This window comes from Hyla sarda, unplaced genomic scaffold (genome assembly GCF_029499605.1).
Source record: "Hyla sarda isolate aHylSar1 unplaced genomic scaffold, aHylSar1.hap1 scaffold_1169, whole genome shotgun sequence".
Lineage (NCBI taxonomy): Eukaryota > Metazoa > Chordata > Amphibia > Anura > Hylidae > Hyla > Hyla sarda.
This window is the reverse complement of record NW_026607791.1, coordinates 74,030-94,523: the sequence shown is the minus strand read 5'-3', so window position 1 is coordinate 94,523 and position 20,494 is coordinate 74,030. Positions and strand designations below refer to the sequence as shown.

Sequence of the window (20,494 nt, the reverse complement as noted above, 5' to 3'; positions counted from 1 at the left end):
CCTTACAGGGTTAAAAAGAAAGATTCCTACTTTCATTGCTACCTGCTTGCTGGCTAGCCAGCTAGCCAGCCCTGTGGGCCTTGCTGCTGCTGCTGCTGCAGCCAAAAAACAAAAGGTGGTGCTGCTGCTGCTGCTGCTTCTGCTTCTGCTTGTGTCTGGCCGCTGTTGGAGCGTCCAGGCACAGGACTTCTGCTGCTGCTGACTAAATGGCCTCCTTAATTGGATCATTTGAGTAGCCAGCACACCTGTGCAGGTAGGGCATGACATGATAGGCAGCTGCCTTGATAGCGGGTGGGTGCTGAATGTTCCTAATTGACAAAATAAGATTAATGCTTATGAAGAAATATAAAATCTCATCCCTTCCCCAATATCGCGCCACACCCCTACCCCTTAATTCCCTGGTTGAACTTGATGGACATATGTCTTTTTTCGACCGTACTAACTATGTAACTATGTAACATAACATGGGGGGGGGGGTCTCCTGGCTGTTCACACAGGTGTGTCATTGCTGTACATTGACCATGCATTGCTTCTGTGGTATTGCAAAGGCAAAGACAAATGCTTCCAGCCATCCATTGCACTAATGGATTGGTCATCAGCTGGCTGTCTATGTCCCGCATCAATATAGACCAAAGTACAGAGGGTTAGGCTATGCTATTGTGCACCTACCTGATGCATCAGAAGGTGCGAGGCCCTTGCTAAATTCTGTGCACAGACTTTGAGATCTATGCTTTAGACTGTATCTAAACCTGCTCCAACATGGACTGACATTCTGGCCTACTTTCAGCCGATGCGACTTGTCTGTCGCTGAACAGTCGCTTTTTATGTATTCAGCACCTATGTATAATGTTGTAAAAATGCTCTAGAAGCTAAAGTCGCAGAAATGTCACACATATTTGGCCTGCAACTTTCTGTGCGACAAATTCAGACAGGAAAAATCAGTATAAATCCTTAGAAAATTATCCCCCAGTGTCTCCATCTGCTGGCGGTATTGAATAAGCATTGCTGCACTGATGGGGTATGCATTAGACGAAAAAAAAGAAGAAAAAGAAGAATAATACGCCCAGAAAAGAGGCGAAAAGGAGAAAAACGTAAAAAAACGTGAAAAAAAAGTAAGAGGAAGAGAAGGGAAAAAAAGGTGGAAATGGGTTTAAAAGTGATTTCGGCGGAGAAATATATATATATATATATATATATATATATATATATATATACGCGCACACACACACATATATATAAACGTATTCTCCGTTGAGATATTGCAGCCGCTGCTGTGTCCAGGCCCAGGAGCCTTAGCACTGTGCTGTGATGTCACTCAATACCACTGACATCACTAGGTGTAAACAACATCTCTCCTTTGCTGTGTATGTGACTATGGAGCTGTTTGGTGATGTCGTCTATTATGGCCTTCATAGAAGCAACAGGAGATTGTTGCATCCATCTAGAACCCTCAGAACTACAGTGCTATGATGTCACTCACTTCCACAGGCCTTGCAGAGTGTAAACAACAACAACCCAGCTTTGTTGTGTATGTAACCATAGGGATTTGTGATGTCACCTAGAACCTTCACAGCAGCGACAGCTTTATGAGGAGCATCAGCACTGCTCTGCCTGAGCAGAACCATCACCGCCATAGGTTGTCAAATAACCCGGGTTTAACCCACACAGGTAAGTCCAATGGGGTGCAGGCATGTCCTCTATGCTTACAGCTTCCCGTGGGTGTTGGTTTGATACCGTTTGGGGACAGCCAAGGAGGCATCTGCAGGCAACAAAGGTAGGTGTGTGCTTGTGTGTGTGTTTCCTATGCAGATCCTAAGCCCAGTGTCACATGCAAGTAGGAGGAGTAAGAAGGGTTCCTGGCAAATCCGGGTTATGGATTGCATTTAAAAAGGCCCCGTGGGAGTGCAATGGGCCCCTGTCTTGCTGCTTAGCAATAATGGTATGGGTTTAGGTTCTGCTGTGTGTACTGGTGGTTGACTGCCCCCCAGCCCAGAGTGTGCATGGAAAATTGTCTGGCAGCCTCCCTGACAGCAAGCAGTGATAGTGCCCATGAAGGGGACCTTGTTGGGCCCGCCCCTTTCACGGTTATCGCTTCTCGGCCTTTTGGCTAAGATCAAGTGTAGTATCTGTTCTTATCAGTTTAATATCTGATACGTCCCCTATCTGGGGACCATATATTAAATGGATTTTTGAGAACGGGGGCCGATTTCGAAGCTTGCTTCCGTCGCCCTATGCATTGACCCAATATGGCAGTATCTTCGGGTACAGTGCACCACCCCCTTACAGGGTTAAAAAGAAAGATTCCTACTTTCATTGCTACCTGCTTGCTGGCTAGCCAGCTAGCCAGCCCTGTGGGCCTTGCTGCTGCTGCTGCTGCTGCAGCCAAAAAACAAAAGGTGGTGCTGCTGCTGCTTCTGCTTCTGCTTGTGTCTGGCCGCTGTTGGAGCGTCCAGGCACAGGACTTCTGCTGCTGCTGACTAAATGGCCTCCTTAATTGGATCATTTGAGTAGCCAGCACACCTGTGCAGGTAGGGCATGACATGATAGGCAGCTGCCTTGATAGCGGGTGGGTGCTGAATGTTCCTAATTGACAAAATAAGATTAATGCTTATGAAGAAATATAAAATCTCATCCCTTCCCCAATATCGCGCCACACCCCTACCCCTTAATTCCCTGGTTGAACTTGATGGACATATGTCTTTTTTCGACCGTACTAACTATGTAACTATGTAACATAACATGGGGGGGGGGGGTCTCCTGGCTGTTCACACAGGTGTGTCATTGCTGTACATTGACCATGCATTGCTTCTGTGGTATTGCAAAGGCAAAGACAAATGCTTCCAGCCATCCATTGCACTAATGGATTGGTCATCAGCTGGCTGTCTATGTCCCGCATCAATATAGACCAAAGTACAGAGGGTTAGGCTATGCTATTGTGCACCTACCTGATGCATCAGAAGGTGCGAGGCCCTTGCTAAATTCTGTGCACAGACTTTGAGATCTATGCTTTAGACTGTATCTAAACCTGCTCCAACATGGACTGACATTCTGGCCTACTTTCAGCCGATGCGACTTGTCTGTCGCTGAACAGTCGCTTTTTATGTATTCAGCACCTATGTATAATGTTGTAAAAATGCTCTAGAAGCTAAAGTCGCAGAAATGTCACACATATTTGGCCTGCAACTTTCTGTGCGACAAATTCAGACAGGAAAAATCAGTATAAATCCTTAGAAAATTATCCCCCAGTGTCTCCATCTGCTGGCGGTATTGAATAAGCATTGCTGCACTGATGGGGTATGCATTAGACGAAAAAAAAGAAGAAAAAGAAGAATAATACGCCCAGAAAAGAGGCGAAAAGGAGAAAAACGTAAAAAAACGTGAAAAAAAAGTAAGAGGAAGAGAAGGGAAAAAAAGGTGGAAATGGGTTTAAAAGTGATTTCGGCGGAGAAATATATATATATATATATATATATATATATATATATATATACGCGCACACACACACATATATATAAACGTATTCTCCGTTGAGATATTGCAGCCGCTGCTGTGTCCAGGCCCAGGAGCCTTAGCACTGTGCTGTGATGTCACTCAATACCACTGACATCACTAGGTGTAAACAACATCTCTCCTTTGCTGTGTATGTGACTATGGAGCTGTTTGGTGATGTCGTCTATTATGGCCTTCATAGAAGCAACAGGAGATTGTTGCATCCATCTAGAACCCTCAGAACTACAGTGCTATGATGTCACTCACTTCCACAGGCCTTGCAGAGTGTAAACAACAACAACCCAGCTTTGTTGTGTATGTAACCATAGGGATTTGTGATGTCACCTAGAACCTTCACAGCAGCGACAGCTTTATGAGGAGCATCAGCACTGCTCTGCCTGAGCAGAACCATCACCGCCATAGGTTGTCAAATAACCCGGGTTTAACCCACACAGGTAAGTCCAATGGGGTGCAGGCATGTCCTCTATGCTTACAGCTTCCCGTGGGTGTTGGTTTGATACCGTTTGGGGACAGCCAAGGAGGCATCTGCAGGCAACAAAGGTAGGTGTGTGCTTGTGTGTGTGTTTCCTATGCAGATCCTAAGCCCAGTGTCACATGCAAGTAGGAGGAGTAAGAAGGGTTCCTGGCAAATCCGGGTTATGGATTGCATTTAAAAAGGCCCCGTGGGAGTGCAATGGGCCCCTGTCTTGCTGCTTAGCAATAATGGTATGGGTTTAGGTTCTGCTGTGTGTACTGGTGGTTGACTGCCCCCCAGCCCAGAGTGTGCATGGAAAATTGTCTGGCAGCCTCCCTGACAGCAAGCAGTGATAGTGCCCATGAAGGGGACCTTGTTGGGCCCGCCCCTTTCACGGTTATCGCTTCTCGGCCTTTTGGCTAAGATCAAGTGTAGTATCTGTTCTTATCAGTTTAATATCTGATACGTCCCCTATCTGGGGACCATATATTAAATGGATTTTTGAGAACGGGGGCCGATTTCGAAGCTTGCTTCCGTCGCCCTATGCATTGACCCGATATGGCAGTATCTTCGGGTACAGTGCACCACCCCCTTACAGGGTTAAAAAGAAAGATTCCTACTTTCATTGCTACCTGCTTGCTGGCTAGCCAGCTAGCCAGCCCTGTGGGCCTTGCTGCTGCTGCTGCTGCAGCCAAAAAACAAAAGGTGGTGCTGCTGCTGCTTCTGCTTCTGCTTCTGCTTGTGTCTGGCCGCTGTTGGAGCGTCCAGGCACAGGACTTCTGCTGCTGCTGACTAAATGGCCTCCTTAATTGGATCATTTGAGTAGCCAGCACACCTGTGCAGGTAGGGCATGACATGATAGGCAGCTGCCTTGATAGCGGGTGGGTGCTGAATGTTCCTAATTGACAAAATAAGATTAATGCTTATGAAGAAATATAAAATCTCATCCCTTCCCCAATATCGCGCCACACCCCTACCCCTTAATTCCCTGGTTGAACTTGATGGACATATGTCTTTTTTCGACCGTACTAACTATGTAACTATGTAACATAACATGGGGGGGGGGGTCTCCTGGCTGTTCACACAGGTGTGTCATTGCTGTACATTGACCATGCATTGCTTCTGTGGTATTGCAAAGGCAAAGACAAATGCTTCCAGCCATCCATTGCACTAATGGATTGGTCATCAGCTGGCTGTCTATGTCCCGCATCAATATAGACCAAAGTACAGAGGGTTAGGCTATGCTATTGTGCACCTACCTGATGCATCAGAAGGTGCGAGGCCCTTGCTAAATTCTGTGCACAGACTTTGAGATCTATGCTTTAGACTGTATCTAAACCTGCTCCAACATGGACTGACATTCTGGCCTACTTTCAGCCGATGCGACTTGTCTGTCGCTGAACAGTCGCTTTTTATGTATTCAGCACCTATGTATAATGTTGTAAAAATGCTCTAGAAGCTAAAGTCGCAGAAATGTCACACATATTTGGCCTGCAACTTTCTGTGCGACAAATTCAGACAGGAAAAATCAGTATAAATCCTTAGAAAATTATCCCCCAGTGTCTCCATCTGCTGGCGGTATTGAATAAGCATTGCTGCACTGATGGGGTATGCATTAGACGAAAAAAAAGAAGAAAAAGAAGAATAATACGCCCAGAAAAGAGGCGAAAAGGAGAAAAACGTAAAAAAACGTGAAAAAAAAGTAAGAGGAAGAGAAGGGATGGAAATGGGTTTAAAAGTGATTTCGGCGGAGATATATATATATATATATATATATATATATATATATATATATATACGCGCACACACACACATATATATAAACGTATTCTCCGTTGAGATATTGCAGCCGCTGCTGTGTCCAGGCCCAGGAGCCTTAGCACTGTGCTGTGATGTCACTCAATACCACTGACATCACTAGGTGTAAACAACATCTCTCCTTTGCTGTGTATGTGACTATGGAGCTGTTTGGTGATGTCGTCTATTATGGCCTTCATAGAAGCAACAGGAGATTGTTGCATCCATCTAGAACCCTCAGAACTACAGTGCTATGATGTCACTCACTTCCACAGGCCTTGCAGAGTGTAAACAACAACAACCCAGCTTTGTTGTGTATGTAACCATAGGGATTTGTGATGTCACCTAGAACCTTCACAGCAGCGACAGCTTTATGAGGAGCATCAGCACTGCTCTGCCTGAGCAGAACCATCACCGCCATAGGTTGTCAAATAACCCGGGTTTAACCCACACAGGTAAGTCCAATGGGGTGCAGGCATGTCCTCTATGCTTACAGCTTCCCGTGGGTGTTGGTTTGATACCGTTTGGGGACAGCCAAGGAGGCATCTGCAGGCAACAAAGGTAGGTGTGTGCTTGTGTGTGTGTTTCCTATGCAGATCCTAAGCCCAGTGTCACATGCAAGTAGGAGGAGTAAGAAGGGTTCCTGGCAAATCCGGGTTATGGATTGCATTTAAAAAGGCCCCGTGGGAGTGCAATGGGCCCCTGTCTTGCTGCTTAGCAATAATGGTATGGGTTTAGGTTCTGCTGTGTGTACTGGTGGTTGACTGCCCCCCAGCCCAGAGTGTGCATGGAAAATTGTCTGGCAGCCTCCCTGACAGCAAGCAGTGATAGTGCCCATGAAGGGGACCTTGTTGGGCCCGCCCCTTTCACGGTTATCGCTTCTCGGCCTTTTGGCTAAGATCAAGTGTAGTATCTGTTCTTATCAGTTTAATATCTGATACGTCCCCTATCTGGGGACCATATATTAAATGGATTTTTGAGAACGGGGGCCGATTTCGAAGCTTGCTTCCGTCGCCCTATGCATTGACCCGATATGGCAGTATCTTCGGGTACAGTGCACCACCCCCTTACAGGGTTAAAAAGAAAGATTCCTACTTTCATTGCTACCTGCTTGCTGGCTAGCCAGCTAGCCAGCCCTGTGGGCCTTGCTGCTGCTGCTGCTGCAGCCAAAAAACAAAAGGTGGTGCTGCTGCTGCTTCTGCTTCTGCTTCTGCTTGTGTCTGGCCGCTGTTGGAGCGTCCAGGCACAGGACTTCTGCTGCTGCTGACTAAATGGCCTCCTTAATTGGATCATTTGAGTAGCCAGCACACCTGTGCAGGTAGGGCATGACATGATAGGCAGCTGCCTTGATAGCGGGTGGGTGCTGAATGTTCCTAATTGACAAAATAAGATTAATGCTTATGAAGAAATATAAAATCTCATCCCTTCCCCAATATCGCGCCACACCCCTACCCCTTAATTCCCTGGTTGAACTTGATGGACATATGTCTTTTTTCGACCGTACTAACTATGTAACTATGTAACATAACATGGGGGGGGGGGGTCTCCTGGCTGTTCACACAGGTGTGTCATTGCTGTACATTGACCATGCATTGCTTCTGTGGTATTGCAAAGGCAAAGACAAATGCTTCCAGCCATCCATTGCACTAATGGATTGGTCATCAGCTGGCTGTCTATGTCCCGCATCAATATAGACCAAAGTACAGAGGGTTAGGCTATGCTATTGTGCACCTACCTGATGCATCAGAAGGTGCGAGGCCCTTGCTAAATTCTGTGCACAGACTTTGAGATCTATGCTTTAGACTGTATCTAAACCTGCTCCAACATGGACTGACATTCTGGCCTACTTTCAGCCGATGCGACTTGTCTGTCGCTGAACAGTCGCTTTTTATGTATTCAGCACCTATGTATAATGTTGTAAAAATGCTCTAGAAGCTAAAGTCGCAGAAATGTCACACATATTTGGCCTGCAACTTTCTGTGCGACAAATTCAGACAGGAAAAATCAGTATAAATCCTTAGAAAATTATCCCCCAGTGTCTCCATCTGCTGGCGGTATTGAATAAGCATTGCTGCACTGATGGGGTATGCATTAGACGAAAAAAAAGAAGAAAAAGAAGAATAATACGCCCAGAAAAGAGGCGAAAAGGAGAAAAACGTAAAAAAACGTGAAAAAAAAGTAAGAGGAAGAGAAGGGAAAAAAGGTGGAAATGGGTTTAAAAGTGATTTCGGCGGAGAAATATATATATATATATATATATATATATATATATATATATATATACGCGCACACACACACATATATATAAACGTATTCTCCGTTGAGATATTGCAGCCGCTGCTGTGTCCAGGCCCAGGAGCCTTAGCACTGTGCTGTGATGTCACTCAATACCACTGACATCACTAGGTGTAAACAACATCTCTCCTTTGCTGTGTATGTGACTATGGAGCTGTTTGGTGATGTCGTCTATTATGGCCTTCATAGAAGCAACAGGAGATTGTTGCATCCATCTAGAACCCTCAGAACTACAGTGCTATGATGTCACTCACTTCCACAGGCCTTGCAGAGTGTAAACAACAACAACCCAGCTTTGTTGTGTATGTAACCATAGGGATTTGTGATGTCACCTAGAACCTTCACAGCAGCGACAGCTTTATGAGGAGCATCAGCACTGCTCTGCCTGAGCAGAACCATCACCGCCATAGGTTGTCAAATAACCCGGGTTTAACCCACACAGGTAAGTCCAATGGGGTGCAGGCATGTCCTCTATGCTTACAGCTTCCCGTGGGTGTTGGTTTGATACCGTTTGGGGACAGCCAAGGAGGCATCTGCAGGCAACAAAGGTAGGTGTGTGCTTGTGTGTGTGTTTCCTATGCAGATCCTAAGCCCAGTGTCACATGCAAGTAGGAGGAGTAAGAAGGGTTCCTGGCAAATCCGGGTTATGGATTGCATTTAAAAAGGCCCCGTGGGAGTGCAATGGGCCCCTGTCTTGCTGCTTAGCAATAATGGTATGGGTTTAGGTTCTGCTGTGTGTACTGGTGGTTGACTGCCCCCAGCCCAGAGTGTGCATGGAAAATTGTCTGGCAGCCTCCCTGACAGCAAGCAGTGATAGTGCCCATGAAGGGGACCTTGTTGGGCCCGCCCCTTTCACGGTTATCGCTTCTCGGCCTTTTGGCTAAGATCAAGTGTAGTATCTGTTCTTATCAGTTTAATATCTGATACGTCCCCTATCTGGGGACCATATATTAAATGGATTTTTGAGAACGGGGGCCGATTTCGAAGCTTGCTTCCGTCGCCCTATGCATTGACCCGATATGGCAGTATCTTCGGGTACAGTGCACCACCCCCTTACAGGGTTAAAAAGAAAGATTCCTACTTTCATTGCTACCTGCTTGCTGGCTAGCCAGCTAGCCAGCCCTGTGGGCCTTGCTGCTGCTGCTGCTGCAGCCAAAAAACAAAAGGTGGTGCTGCTGCTGCTTCTGCTTCTGCTTGTGTCTGGCCGCTGTTGGAGCGTCCAGGCACAGGACTTCTGCTGCTGCTGACTAAATGGCCTCCTTAATTGGATCATTTGAGTAGCCAGCACACCTGTGCAGGTAGGGCATGACATGATAGGCAGCTGCCTTGATAGCGGGTGGGTGCTGAATGTTCCTAATTGACAAAATAAGATTAATGCTTATGAAGAAATATAAAATCTCATCCCTTCCCCAATATCGCGCCACACCCCTACCCCTTAATTCCCTGGTTGAACTTGATGGACATATGTCTTTTTTCGACCGTACTAACTATGTAACTATGTAACATAACATGGGGGGGGGGGGTCTCCTGGCTGTTCACACAGGTGTGTCATTGCTGTACATTGACCATGCATTGCTTCTGTGGTATTGCAAAGGCAAAGACAAATGCTTCCAGCCATCCATTGCACTAATGGATTGGTCATCAGCTGGCTGTCTATGTCCCGCATCAATATAGACCAAAGTACAGAGGGTTAGGCTATGCTATTGTGCACCTACCTGATGCATCAGAAGGTGCGAGGCCCTTGCTAAATTCTGTGCACAGACTTTGAGATCTATGCTTTAGACTGTATCTAAACCTGCTCCAACATGGACTGACATTCTGGCCTACTTTCAGCCGATGCGACTTGTCTGTCGCTGAACAGTCGCTTTTTATGTATTCAGCACCTATGTATAATGTTGTAAAAATGCTCTAGAAGCTAAAGTCGCAGAAATGTCACACATATTTGGCCTGCAACTTTCTGTGCGACAAATTCAGACAGGAAAAATCAGTATAAATCCTTAGAAAATTATCCCCCAGTGTCTCCATCTGCTGGCGGTATTGAATAAGCATTGCTGCACTGATGGGGTATGCATTAGACGAAAAAAAAGAAGAAAAAGAAGAATAATACGCCCAGAAAAGAGGCGAAAAGGAGAAAAACGTAAAAAAACGTGAAAAAAAAGTAAGAGGAAGAGAAGGGAAAAAAAGGTGGAAATGGGTTTAAAAGTGATTTCGGCGGAGAATATATATATATATATATATATATATATATATATATATACGCGCACACACACACATATATATAAACGTATTCTCCGTTGAGATATTGCAGCCGCTGCTGTGTCCAGGCCCAGGAGCCTTAGCACTGTGCTGTGATGTCACTCAATACCACTGACATCACTAGGTGTAAACAACATCTCTCCTTTGCTGTGTATGTGACTATGGAGCTGTTTGGTGATGTCGTCTATTATGGCCTTCATAGAAGCAACAGGAGATTGTTGCATCCATCTAGAACCCTCAGAACTACAGTGCTATGATGTCACTCACTTCCACAGGCCTTGCAGAGTGTAAACAACAACAACCCAGCTTTGTTGTGTATGTAACCATAGGGATTTGTGATGTCACCTAGAACCTTCACAGCAGCGACAGCTTTATGAGGAGCATCAGCACTGCTCTGCCTGAGCAGAACCATCACCGCCATAGGTTGTCAAATAACCCGGGTTTAACCCACACAGGTAAGTCCAATGGGGTGCAGGCATGTCCTCTATGCTTACAGCTTCCCGTGGGTGTTGGTTTGATACCGTTTGGGGACAGCCAAGGAGGCATCTGCAGGCAACAAAGGTAGGTGTGTGCTTGTGTGTGTGTTTCCTATGCAGATCCTAAGCCCAGTGTGACATGCAAGTAGGAGGAGTAAGAAGGGTTCCTGGCAAATCCGGGTTATGGATTGCATTTAAAAAGGCCCCGTGGGAGTGCAATGGGCCCCTGTCTTGCTGCTTAGCAATAATGGTATGGGTTTAGGTTCTGCTGTGTGTACTGGTGGTTGACTGCCCCCCAGCCCAGAGTGTGCATGGAAAATTGTCTGGCAGCCTCCCTGACAGCAAGCAGTGATAGTGCCCATGAAGGGGACCTTGTTGGGCCCGCCCCTTTCACGGTTATCGCTTCTCGGCCTTTTGGCTAAGATCAAGTGTAGTATCTGTTCTTATCAGTTTAATATCTGATACGTCCCCTATCTGGGGACCATATATTAAATGGATTTTTGAGAACGGGGGCCGATTTCGAAGCTTGCTTCCGTCGCCCTATGCATTGACCCGATATGGCAGTTCGGGTACAGTGCACCACCCCCTTACAGGGTTAAAAAGAAAGATTCCTACTTTCATTGCTACCTGCTTGCTGGCTAGCCAGCTAGCCAGCCCTGTGGGCCTTGCTGCTGCTGCTGCTGCAGCCAAAAAACAAAAGGTGGTGCTGCTGCTGCTTCTGCTTCTGCTTGTGTCTGGCCGCTGTTGGAGCGTCCAGGCACAGGACTTCTGCTGCTGCTGACTAAATGGCCTCCTTAATTGGATCATTTGAGTAGCCAGCACACCTGTGCAGGTAGGGCATGACATGATAGGCAGCTGCCTTGATAGCGGGTGGGTGCTGAATGTTCCTAATTGACAAAATAAGATTAATGCTTATGAAGAAATATAAAATCTCATCCCTTCCCCAATATCGCGCCACACCCCTACCCCTTAATTCCCTGGTTGAACTTGATGGACATATGTCTTTTTTCGACCGTACTAACTATGTAACTATGTAACATAACATGGGGGGGGGGGGTCTCCTGGCTGTTCACACAGGTGTGTCATTGCTGTACATTGACCATGCATTGCTTCTGTGGTATTGCAAAGGCAAAGACAAATGCTTCCAGCCATCCATTGCACTAATGGATTGGTCATCAGCTGGCTGTCTATGTCCCGCATCAATATAGACCAAAGTACAGAGGGTTAGGCTATGCTATTGTGCACCTACCTGATGCATCAGAAGGTGCGAGGCCCTTGCTAAATTCTGTGCACAGACTTTGAGATCTATGCTTTAGACTGTATCTAAACCTGCTCCAACATGGACTGACATTCTGGCCTACTTTCAGCCGATGCGACTTGTCTGTCGCTGAACAGTCGCTTTTTATGTATTCAGCACCTATGTATAATGTTGTAAAAATGCTCTAGAAGCTAAAGTCGCAGAAATGTCACACATATTTGGCCTGCAACTTTCTGTGCGACAAATTCAGACAGGAAAAATCAGTATAAATCCTTAGAAAATTATCCCCCAGTGTCTCCATCTGCTGGCGGTATTGAATAAGCATTGCTGCACTGATGGGGTATGCATTAGACGAAAAAAAAGAAGAAAAAGAAGAATAATACGCCCAGAAAAGAGGCGAAAAGGAGAAAAACGTAAAAAAACGTGAAAAAAAAGTAAGAGGAAGAGAAGGGAAAAAAAGGTGGAAATGGGTTTAAAAGTGATTTCGGCGGAGAAATATATATATATATATATATATATATATATATATATATATATATACGCGCACACACACACATATATATAAACGTATTCTCCGTTGAGATATTGCAGCCGCTGCTGTGTCCAGGCCCAGGAGCCTTAGCACTGTGCTGTGATGTCACTCAATACCACTGACATCACTAGGTGTAAACAACATCTCTCCTTTGCTGTGTATGTGACTATGGAGCTGTTTGGTGATGTCGTCTATTATGGCCTTCATAGAAGCAACAGGAGATTGTTGCATCCATCTAGAACCCTCAGAACTACAGTGCTATGATGTCACTCACTTCCACAGGCCTTGCAGAGTGTAAACAACAACAACCCAGCTTTGTTGTGTATGTAACCATAGGGATTTGTGATGTCACCTAGAACCTTCACAGCAGCGACAGCTTTATGAGGAGCATCAGCACTGCTCTGCCTGAGCAGAACCATCACCGCCATAGGTTGTCAAATAACCCGGGTTTAACCCACACAGGTAAGTCCAATGGGGTGCAGGCATGTCCTCTATGCTTACAGCTTCCCGTGGGTGTTGGTTTGATACCGTTTGGGGACAGCCAAGGAGGCATCTGCAGGCAACAAAGGTAGGTGTGCTTGTGTGTGTGTTTCCTATGCAGATCCTAAGCCCAGTGTCACATGCAAGTAGGAGGAGTAAGAAGGGTTCCTGGCAAATCCGGGTTATGGATTGCATTTAAAAAGGCCCCGTGGGAGTGCAATGGGCCCCTGTCTTGCTGCTTAGCAATAATGGTATGGGTTTAGGTTCTGCTGTGTGTACTGGTGGTTGACTGCCCCCCAGCCCAGAGTGTGCATGGAAAATTGTCTGGCAGCCTCCCTGACAGCAAGCAGTGATAGTGCCCATGAAGGGGACCTTGTTGGGCCCGCCCCTTTCACGGTTATCGCTTCTCGGCCTTTTGGCTAAGATCAAGTGTAGTATCTGTTCTTATCAGTTTAATATCTGATACGTCCCCTATCTGGGGACCATATATTAAATGGATTTTTGAGAACGGGGGCCGATTTCGAAGCTTGCTTCCGTCGCCCTATGCATTGACCCGATATGGCAGTATCTTCGGGTACAGTGCACCACCCCCTTACAGGGTTAAAAAGAAAGATTCCTACTTTCATTGCTACCTGCTTGCTGGCTAGCCAGCTAGCCAGCCCTGTGGGCCTTGCTGCTGCTGCTGCTGCAGCCAAAAAACAAAAGGTGGTGCTGCTGCTGCTTCTGCTTCTGCTTGTGTCTGGCCGCTGTTGGAGCGTCCAGGCACAGGACTTCTGCTGCTGCTGACTAAATGGCCTCCTTAATTGGATCATTTGAGTAGCCAGCACACCTGTGCAGGTAGGGCATGACATGATAGGCAGCTGCCTTGATAGCGGGTGGGTGCTGAATGTTCCTAATTGACAAAATAAGATTAATGCTTATGAAGAAATATAAAATCTCATCCCTTCCCCAATATCGCGCCACACCCCTACCCCTTAATTCCCTGGTTGAACTTGATGGACATATGTCTTTTTTCGACCGTACTAACTATGTAACTATGTAACATAACATGGGGGGGGGGGGGTCTCCTGGCTGTTCACACAGGTGTGTCATTGCTGTACATTGACCATGCATTGCTTCTGTGGTATTGCAAAGGCAAAGACAAATGCTTCCAGCCATCCATTGCACTAATGGATTGGTCATCAGCTGGCTGTCTATGTCCCGCATCAATATAGACCAAAGTACAGAGGGTTAGGCTATGCTATTGTGCACCTACCTGATGCATCAGAAGGTGCGAGGCCCTTGCTAAATTCTGTGCACAGACTTTGAGATCTATGCTTTAGACTGTATCTAAACCTGCTCCAACATGGACTGACATTCTGGCCTACTTTCAGCCGATGCGACTTGTCTGTCGCTGAACAGTCGCTTTTTATGTATTCAGCACCTATGTATAATGTTGTAAAAATGCTCTAGAAGCTAAAGTCGCAGAAATGTCACACATATTTGGCCTGCAACTTTCTGTGCGACAAATTCAGACAGGAAAAATCAGTATAAATCCTTAGAAAATTATCCCCCAGTGTCTCCATCTGCTGGCGGTATTGAATAAGCATTGCTGCACTGATGGGGTATGCATTAGACGAAAAAAAAGAAGAAAAAGAAGAATAATACGCCCAGAAAAGAGGCGAAAAGGAGAAAAACGTAAAAAAACGTGAAAAAAAAGTAAGAGGAAGAGAAGGGAAAAAAAGGTGGAAATGGGTTTAAAAGTGATTTCGGCGGAGAAATATATATATATATATATATATATATATATATATATATATATATACGCGCACACACACACATATATATAAACGTATTCTCCGTTGAGATATTGCAGCCGCTGCTGTGTCCAGGCCCAGGAGCCTTAGCACTGTGCTGTGATGTCACTCAATACCACTGACATCACTAGGTGTAAACAACATCTCTCCTTTGCTGTGTATGTGACTATGGAGCTGTTTGGTGATGTCGTCTATTATGGCCTTCATAGAAGCAACAGGAGATTGTTGCATCCATCTAGAACCCTCAGAACTACAGTGCTATGATGTCACTCACTTCCACAGGCCTTGCAGAGTGTAAACAACAACAACCCAGCTTTGTTGTGTATGTAACCATAGGGATTTGTGATGTCACCTAGAACCTTCACAGCAGCGACAGCTTTATGAGGAGCATCAGCACTGCTCTGCCTGAGCAGAACCATCACCGCCATAGGTTGTCAAATAACCCGGGTTTAACCCACACAGGTAAGTCCAATGGGGTGCAGGCATGTCCTCTATGCTTACAGCTTCCCGTGGGTGTTGGTTTGATACCGTTTGGGGACAGCCAAGGAGGCATCTGCAGGCAACAAAGGTAGGTGTGTGCTTGTGTGTGTGTTTCCTATGCAGATCCTAAGCCCAGTGTCACATGCAAGTAGGAGGAGTAAGAAGGGTTCCTGGCAAATCCGGGTTATGGATTGCATTTAAAAAGGCCCCGTGGGAGTGCAATGGGCCCCTGTCTTGCTGCTTAGCAATAATGGTATGGGTTTAGGTTCTGCTGTGTGTACTGGTGGTTGACTGCCCCCCAGCCCAGAGTGTGCATGGAAAATTGTCTGGCAGCCTCCCTGACAGCAAGCAGTGATAGTGCCCATGAAGGGGACCTTGTTGGGCCCGCCCCTTTCACGGTTATCGCTTCTCGGCCTTTTGGCTAAGATCAAGTGTAGTATCTGTTCTTATCAGTTTAATATCTGATACGTCCCCTATCTGGGGACCATATATTAAATGGATTTTTGAGAACGGGGGCCGATTTCGAAGCTTGCTTCCGTCGCCCTATGCATTGACCCGATATGGCAGTATCTTCGGGTACAGTGCACCACCCCCTTACAGGGTTAAAAAGAAAGATTCCTACTTTCATTGCTACCTGCTTGCTGGCTAGCCAGCTAGCCAGCCCTGTGGGCCTTGCTGCTGCTGCTGCTGCAGCCAAAAAACAAAAGGTGGTGCTGCTGCTGCTTCTGCTTCTGCTTGTGTCTGGCCGCTGTTGGAGCGTCCAGGCACAGGACTTCTGCTGCTGCTGACTAAATGGCCTCCTTAATTGGATCATTTGAGTAGCCAGCACACCTGTGCAGGTAGGGCATGACATGATAGGCAGCTGCCTTGATAGCGGGTGGGTGCTGAATGTTCCTAATTGACAAAATAAGATTAATGCTTATGAAGAAATATAAAATCTCATCCCTTCCCCAATATCGCGCCACACCCCTACCCCTTAATTCCCTGGTTGAACTTGATGGACATATGTCTTTTTTCGACCGTACTAACTATGTAACTATGTAACATAACATGGGGGGGGGGGGTCTCCTGGCTGTTCACACAGGTGTGTCATTGCTGTACATTGACCATGCATTGCTTCTGTGGTATTGCAAAGGCAAAGACAAATGCTTCCAGCCATCCATTGCACTAATGGATTGGTCATCAGCTGGCTGTCTATGTCCCGCATCAATATAGACCAAAGTACAGAGGGTTAGGCTATGCTATTGTGCACCTACCTGATGCATCAGAAGGTGCGAGGCCCTTGCTAAATTCTGTGCACAGACTTTGAGATCTATGCTTTAGACTGTATCTAAACCTGCTCCAACATGGACTGACATTCTGGCCTACTTTCAGCCGATGCGACTTGTCTGTCGCTGAACAGTCGCTTTTTATGTATTCAGCACCTATGTATAATGTTGTAAAAATGCTCTAGAAGCTAAAGTCGCAGAAATGTCACACATATTTGGCCTGCAACTTTCTGTGCGACAAATTCAGACAGGAAAAATCAGTATAAATCCTTAGAAAATTATCCCCCAGTGTCTCCATCTGCTGGCGGTATTGAATAAGCATTGCTGCACTGATGGGGTATGCATTAGACGAAAAAAAAGAAGAAAAAGAAGAATAATACGCCCAGAAAAGAGGCGAAAAGGAGAAAAACGTAAAAAAACGTGAAAAAAAAGTAAGAGGAAGAGAAGGGAAAAAAAGGTGGAAATGGGTTTAAAAGTGATTTCGGCGGAGAATATATATATATATATATATATATATATATATATATATATATATACGCGCACACACACACATATATATAAACGTATTCTCCGTTGAGATATTGCAGCCGCTGCTGTGTCCAGGCCCAGGAGCCTTAGCACTGTGCTGTGATGTCACTCAATACCACTGACATCACTAGGTGTAAACAACATCTCTCCTTTGCTGTGTATGTGACTATGGAGCTGTTTGGTGATGTCGTCTATTATGGCCTTCATAGAAGCAACAGGAGATTGTTGCATCCATCTAGAACCCTCAGAACTACAGTGCTATGATGTCACTCACTTCCACAGGCCTTGCAGAGTGTAAACAACAACAACCCAGCTTTGTTGTGTATGTAACCATAGGGATTTGTGATGTCACCTAGAACCTTCACAGCAGCGACAGCTTTATGAGGAGCATCAGCACTGCTCTGCCTGAGCAGAACCATCACCGCCATAGGTTGTCAAATAACCCGGGTTTAACCCACACAGGTAAGTCCAATGGGGTGCAGGCATGTCCTCTATGCTTACAGCTTCCCGTGGGTGTTGGTTTGATACCGTTTGGGGACAGCCAAGGAGGCATCTGCAGGCAACAAAGGTAGGTGTGTGCTTGTGTGTGTGTTTCCTATGCAGATCCTAAGCCCAGTGTCACATGCAAGTAGGAGGAGTAAGAAGGGTTCCTGGCAAATCCGGGTTATGGATTGCATTTAAAAAGGCCCCGTGGGAGTGCAATGGGCCCCTGTCTTGCTGCTTAGCAATAATGGTATGGGTTTAGGTTCTGCTGTGTGTACTGGTGGTTGACTGCCCCCCAGCCCAGAGTGTGCATGGAAAATTGTCTGGCAGCCTCCCTGACAGCAAGCAGTGATAGTGCCCATGAAGGGGACCTTGTTGGGCCCGCCCCTTTCACGGTTATCGCTTCTCGGCCTTTTGGCTAAGATCAAGTGTAGTATCTGTTCTTATCAGTTTAATATCTGATACGTCCCCTATCTGGGGACCATATATTAAATGGATTTTTGAGAACGGGGGCCGATTTCGAAGCTTGCTTCCGTCGCCCTATGCATTGACCCGATATGGCAGTATCTTCGGGTACAGTGCACCACCCCCTTACAGGGTTAAAAAGAAAGATTCCTACTTTCATTGCTACCTGCTTGCTGGCTAGCCAGCTAGCCAGCCCTGTGGGCCTTGCTGCTGCTGCTGCTGCAGCCAAAAAACAAAAGGTGGTGCTGCTGCTGCTTCTGCTTCTGCTTGTGTCTGGCCGCTGTTGGAGCGTCCAGGCACAGGACTTCTGCTGCTGCTGACTAAATGGCCTCCTTAATTGGATCATTTGAGTAGCCAGCACACCTGTGCAGGTAGGGCATGACATGATAGGCAGCTGCCTTGATAGCGGGTGGGTGCTGAATGTTCCTAATTGACAAAATAAGATTAATGCTTATGAAGAAATATAAAATCTCATCCCTTCCCCAATATCGCGCCACACCCCTACCCCTTAATTCCCTGGTTGAACTTGATGGACATATGTCTTTTTTCGACCGTACTAACTATGTAACTATGTAACATAACATGGGGGGGGGGGGGTCTCCTGGCTGTTCACACAGGTGTGTCATTGCTGTACATTGACCATGCATTGCTTCTGTGGTATTGCAAAGGCAAAGACAAATGCTTCCAGCCATCCATTGCACTAATGGATTGGTCATCAGCTGGCTGTCTATGTCCCGCATCAATATAGACCAAAGTACAGAGGGTTAGGCTATGCTATTGTGCACCTACCTGATGCATCAGAAGGTGCGAGGCCCTTGCTAAATTCTGTGCACAGACTTTGAGATCTATGCTTTAGACTGTATCTAAACCTGCTCCAACATGGACTGACATTCTGGCCTACTTTCAGCCGATGCGACTTGTCTGTCGCTGAACAGTCGCTTTTTATGTATTCAGCACCTATGTATAATGTTGTAAAAATGCTCTAGAAGCTAAAGTCGCAGAAATGTCACACATATTTGGCCTGCAACTTTCTGTGCGACAAATTCAGACAGGAAAAATCAGTATAAATCCTTAGAAAATTATCCCCCAGTGTCTCCATCTGCTGGCGGTATTGAATAAGCATTGCTGCACTGATGGGGTATGCATTAGACGAAAAAAAAGAAGAAAAAGAAGAATAATACGCCCAGAAAAGAGGCGAAAAGGAGAAAAACGTAAAAAAACGTGAAAAAAAAGTAAGAGGAAGAGAAGGGAAAAAAAGGTGGAAATGGGTTTAAAAGTGATTTCGGCGGAGAAATATATATATATATATATATATATATATATATATATATATATATACGCGCACACACACACATATATATAAACGTATTCTCCGTTGAGATATTGCAGCCGCTGCTGTGTCCAGGCCCAGGAGCCTTAGCACTGTGCTGTGATGTCACTCAATACCACTGACATCACTAGGTGTAAACAACATCTCTCCTTTGCTGTGTATGTGACTATGGAGCTGTTTGGTGATGTCGTCTATTATGGCCTTCATAGAAGCAACAGGAGATTGTTGCATCCATCTAGAACCCTCAGAACTACAGTGCTATGATGTCACTCACTTCCACAGGCCTTGCAGAGTGTAAACAACAACAACCCAGCTTTGTTGTGTATGTAACCATAGGGATTTGTGATGTCACCTAGAACCTTCACAGCAGCGACAGCTTTATGAGGAGCATCAGCACTGCTCTGCCTGAGCAGAACCATCACCGCCATAGGTTGTCAAATAACCCGGGTTTAACCCACACAGGTAAGTCCAATGGGGTGCAGGCATGTCCTCTATGCTTACAGCTTCCCGTGGGTGTTGGTTTGATACCGTTTGGGGACAGCCAAGGAGGCATCTGCAGGCAACAAAGGTAGGTGTGTGCTTGTGTGTGTGTTTCCTATGCAGATCCTAAGCCCAGTGTCACATGCAAGTAGGAGGAGTAAGAAGGGTTCCTGGCAAATCCGGGTTATGGATTGCATTTAAAAAGGCCCCGTGGGAGTGCAATGGGCCCCTGTCTTGCTGCTTAGCAATAATGGTATGGGTTTAGGTTCTGCTGTGTGTACTGGTGGTTGACTGCCCCCCAGCCCAGAGTGTGCATGGAAAATTGTCTGGCAGCCTCCCTGACAGCAAGCAGTGATAGTGCCCATGAAGGGGACCTTGTTGGGCCCGCCCCTTTCACGGTTATCGCTTCTCGGCCTTTTGGCTAAGATCAAGTGTAGTATCTGTTCTTATCAGTTTAATATCTGATACGTCCCCTATCTGGGGACCATATATTAAATGGATTTTTGAGAACGGGGGCCGATTTCGAAGCTTGCTTCCGTCGCCCTATGCATTGACCCGATATGGCAGTATCTTCGGGTACAGTGCACCACCCCCTTACAGGGTTAA

General features: G+C 46.1%; 9 non-coding genes across 9 annotated transcripts; all 9 read left to right on the top strand.

Annotated features, from left to right (window-relative positions):
- Positions 1-2,087: 2,087 nt before the first annotated feature.
- LOC130302568 (U2 spliceosomal RNA) lies at positions 2,088-2,278 on the top strand. The gene has a single exon (XR_008852766.1). It is a non-coding gene; the product is annotated as a U2 spliceosomal RNA (small nuclear RNA).
- Positions 2,279-4,363: 2,085 nt separating this feature from the next.
- Positions 4,364-4,554, top strand: LOC130302559 (U2 spliceosomal RNA). Its single transcript, XR_008852757.1, has one exon. It is a non-coding gene; the product is annotated as a U2 spliceosomal RNA (small nuclear RNA).
- Positions 4,555-6,635: 2,081 nt separating this feature from the next.
- LOC130302558 (U2 spliceosomal RNA) lies at positions 6,636-6,826 on the top strand. Its single transcript, XR_008852756.1, has one exon. It is a non-coding gene; the product is annotated as a U2 spliceosomal RNA (small nuclear RNA).
- A 2,090-nt stretch (positions 6,827-8,916) lies between these two features.
- LOC130302557 (U2 spliceosomal RNA) lies at positions 8,917-9,107 on the top strand. The gene has a single exon (XR_008852755.1). It is a non-coding gene; the product is annotated as a U2 spliceosomal RNA (small nuclear RNA).
- Positions 9,108-11,186: 2,079 nt separating this feature from the next.
- LOC130302569 (U2 spliceosomal RNA) lies at positions 11,187-11,373 on the top strand. Its single transcript, XR_008852767.1, has one exon. It is a non-coding gene; the product is annotated as a U2 spliceosomal RNA (small nuclear RNA).
- A 2,084-nt stretch (positions 11,374-13,457) lies between these two features.
- On the top strand, positions 13,458-13,648 carry LOC130302555 (U2 spliceosomal RNA). Its single transcript, XR_008852753.1, has one exon. It is a non-coding gene; the product is annotated as a U2 spliceosomal RNA (small nuclear RNA).
- Positions 13,649-15,735: 2,087 nt separating this feature from the next.
- LOC130302554 (U2 spliceosomal RNA) lies at positions 15,736-15,926 on the top strand. Its single transcript, XR_008852752.1, has one exon. It is a non-coding gene; the product is annotated as a U2 spliceosomal RNA (small nuclear RNA).
- A 2,085-nt stretch (positions 15,927-18,011) lies between these two features.
- Positions 18,012-18,202, top strand: LOC130302553 (U2 spliceosomal RNA). Its single transcript, XR_008852751.1, has one exon. It is a non-coding gene; the product is annotated as a U2 spliceosomal RNA (small nuclear RNA).
- Positions 18,203-20,289: 2,087 nt separating this feature from the next.
- On the top strand, positions 20,290-20,480 carry LOC130302552 (U2 spliceosomal RNA). The gene has a single exon (XR_008852749.1). It is a non-coding gene; the product is annotated as a U2 spliceosomal RNA (small nuclear RNA).
- Positions 20,481-20,494: the final 14 nt, after the last annotated feature.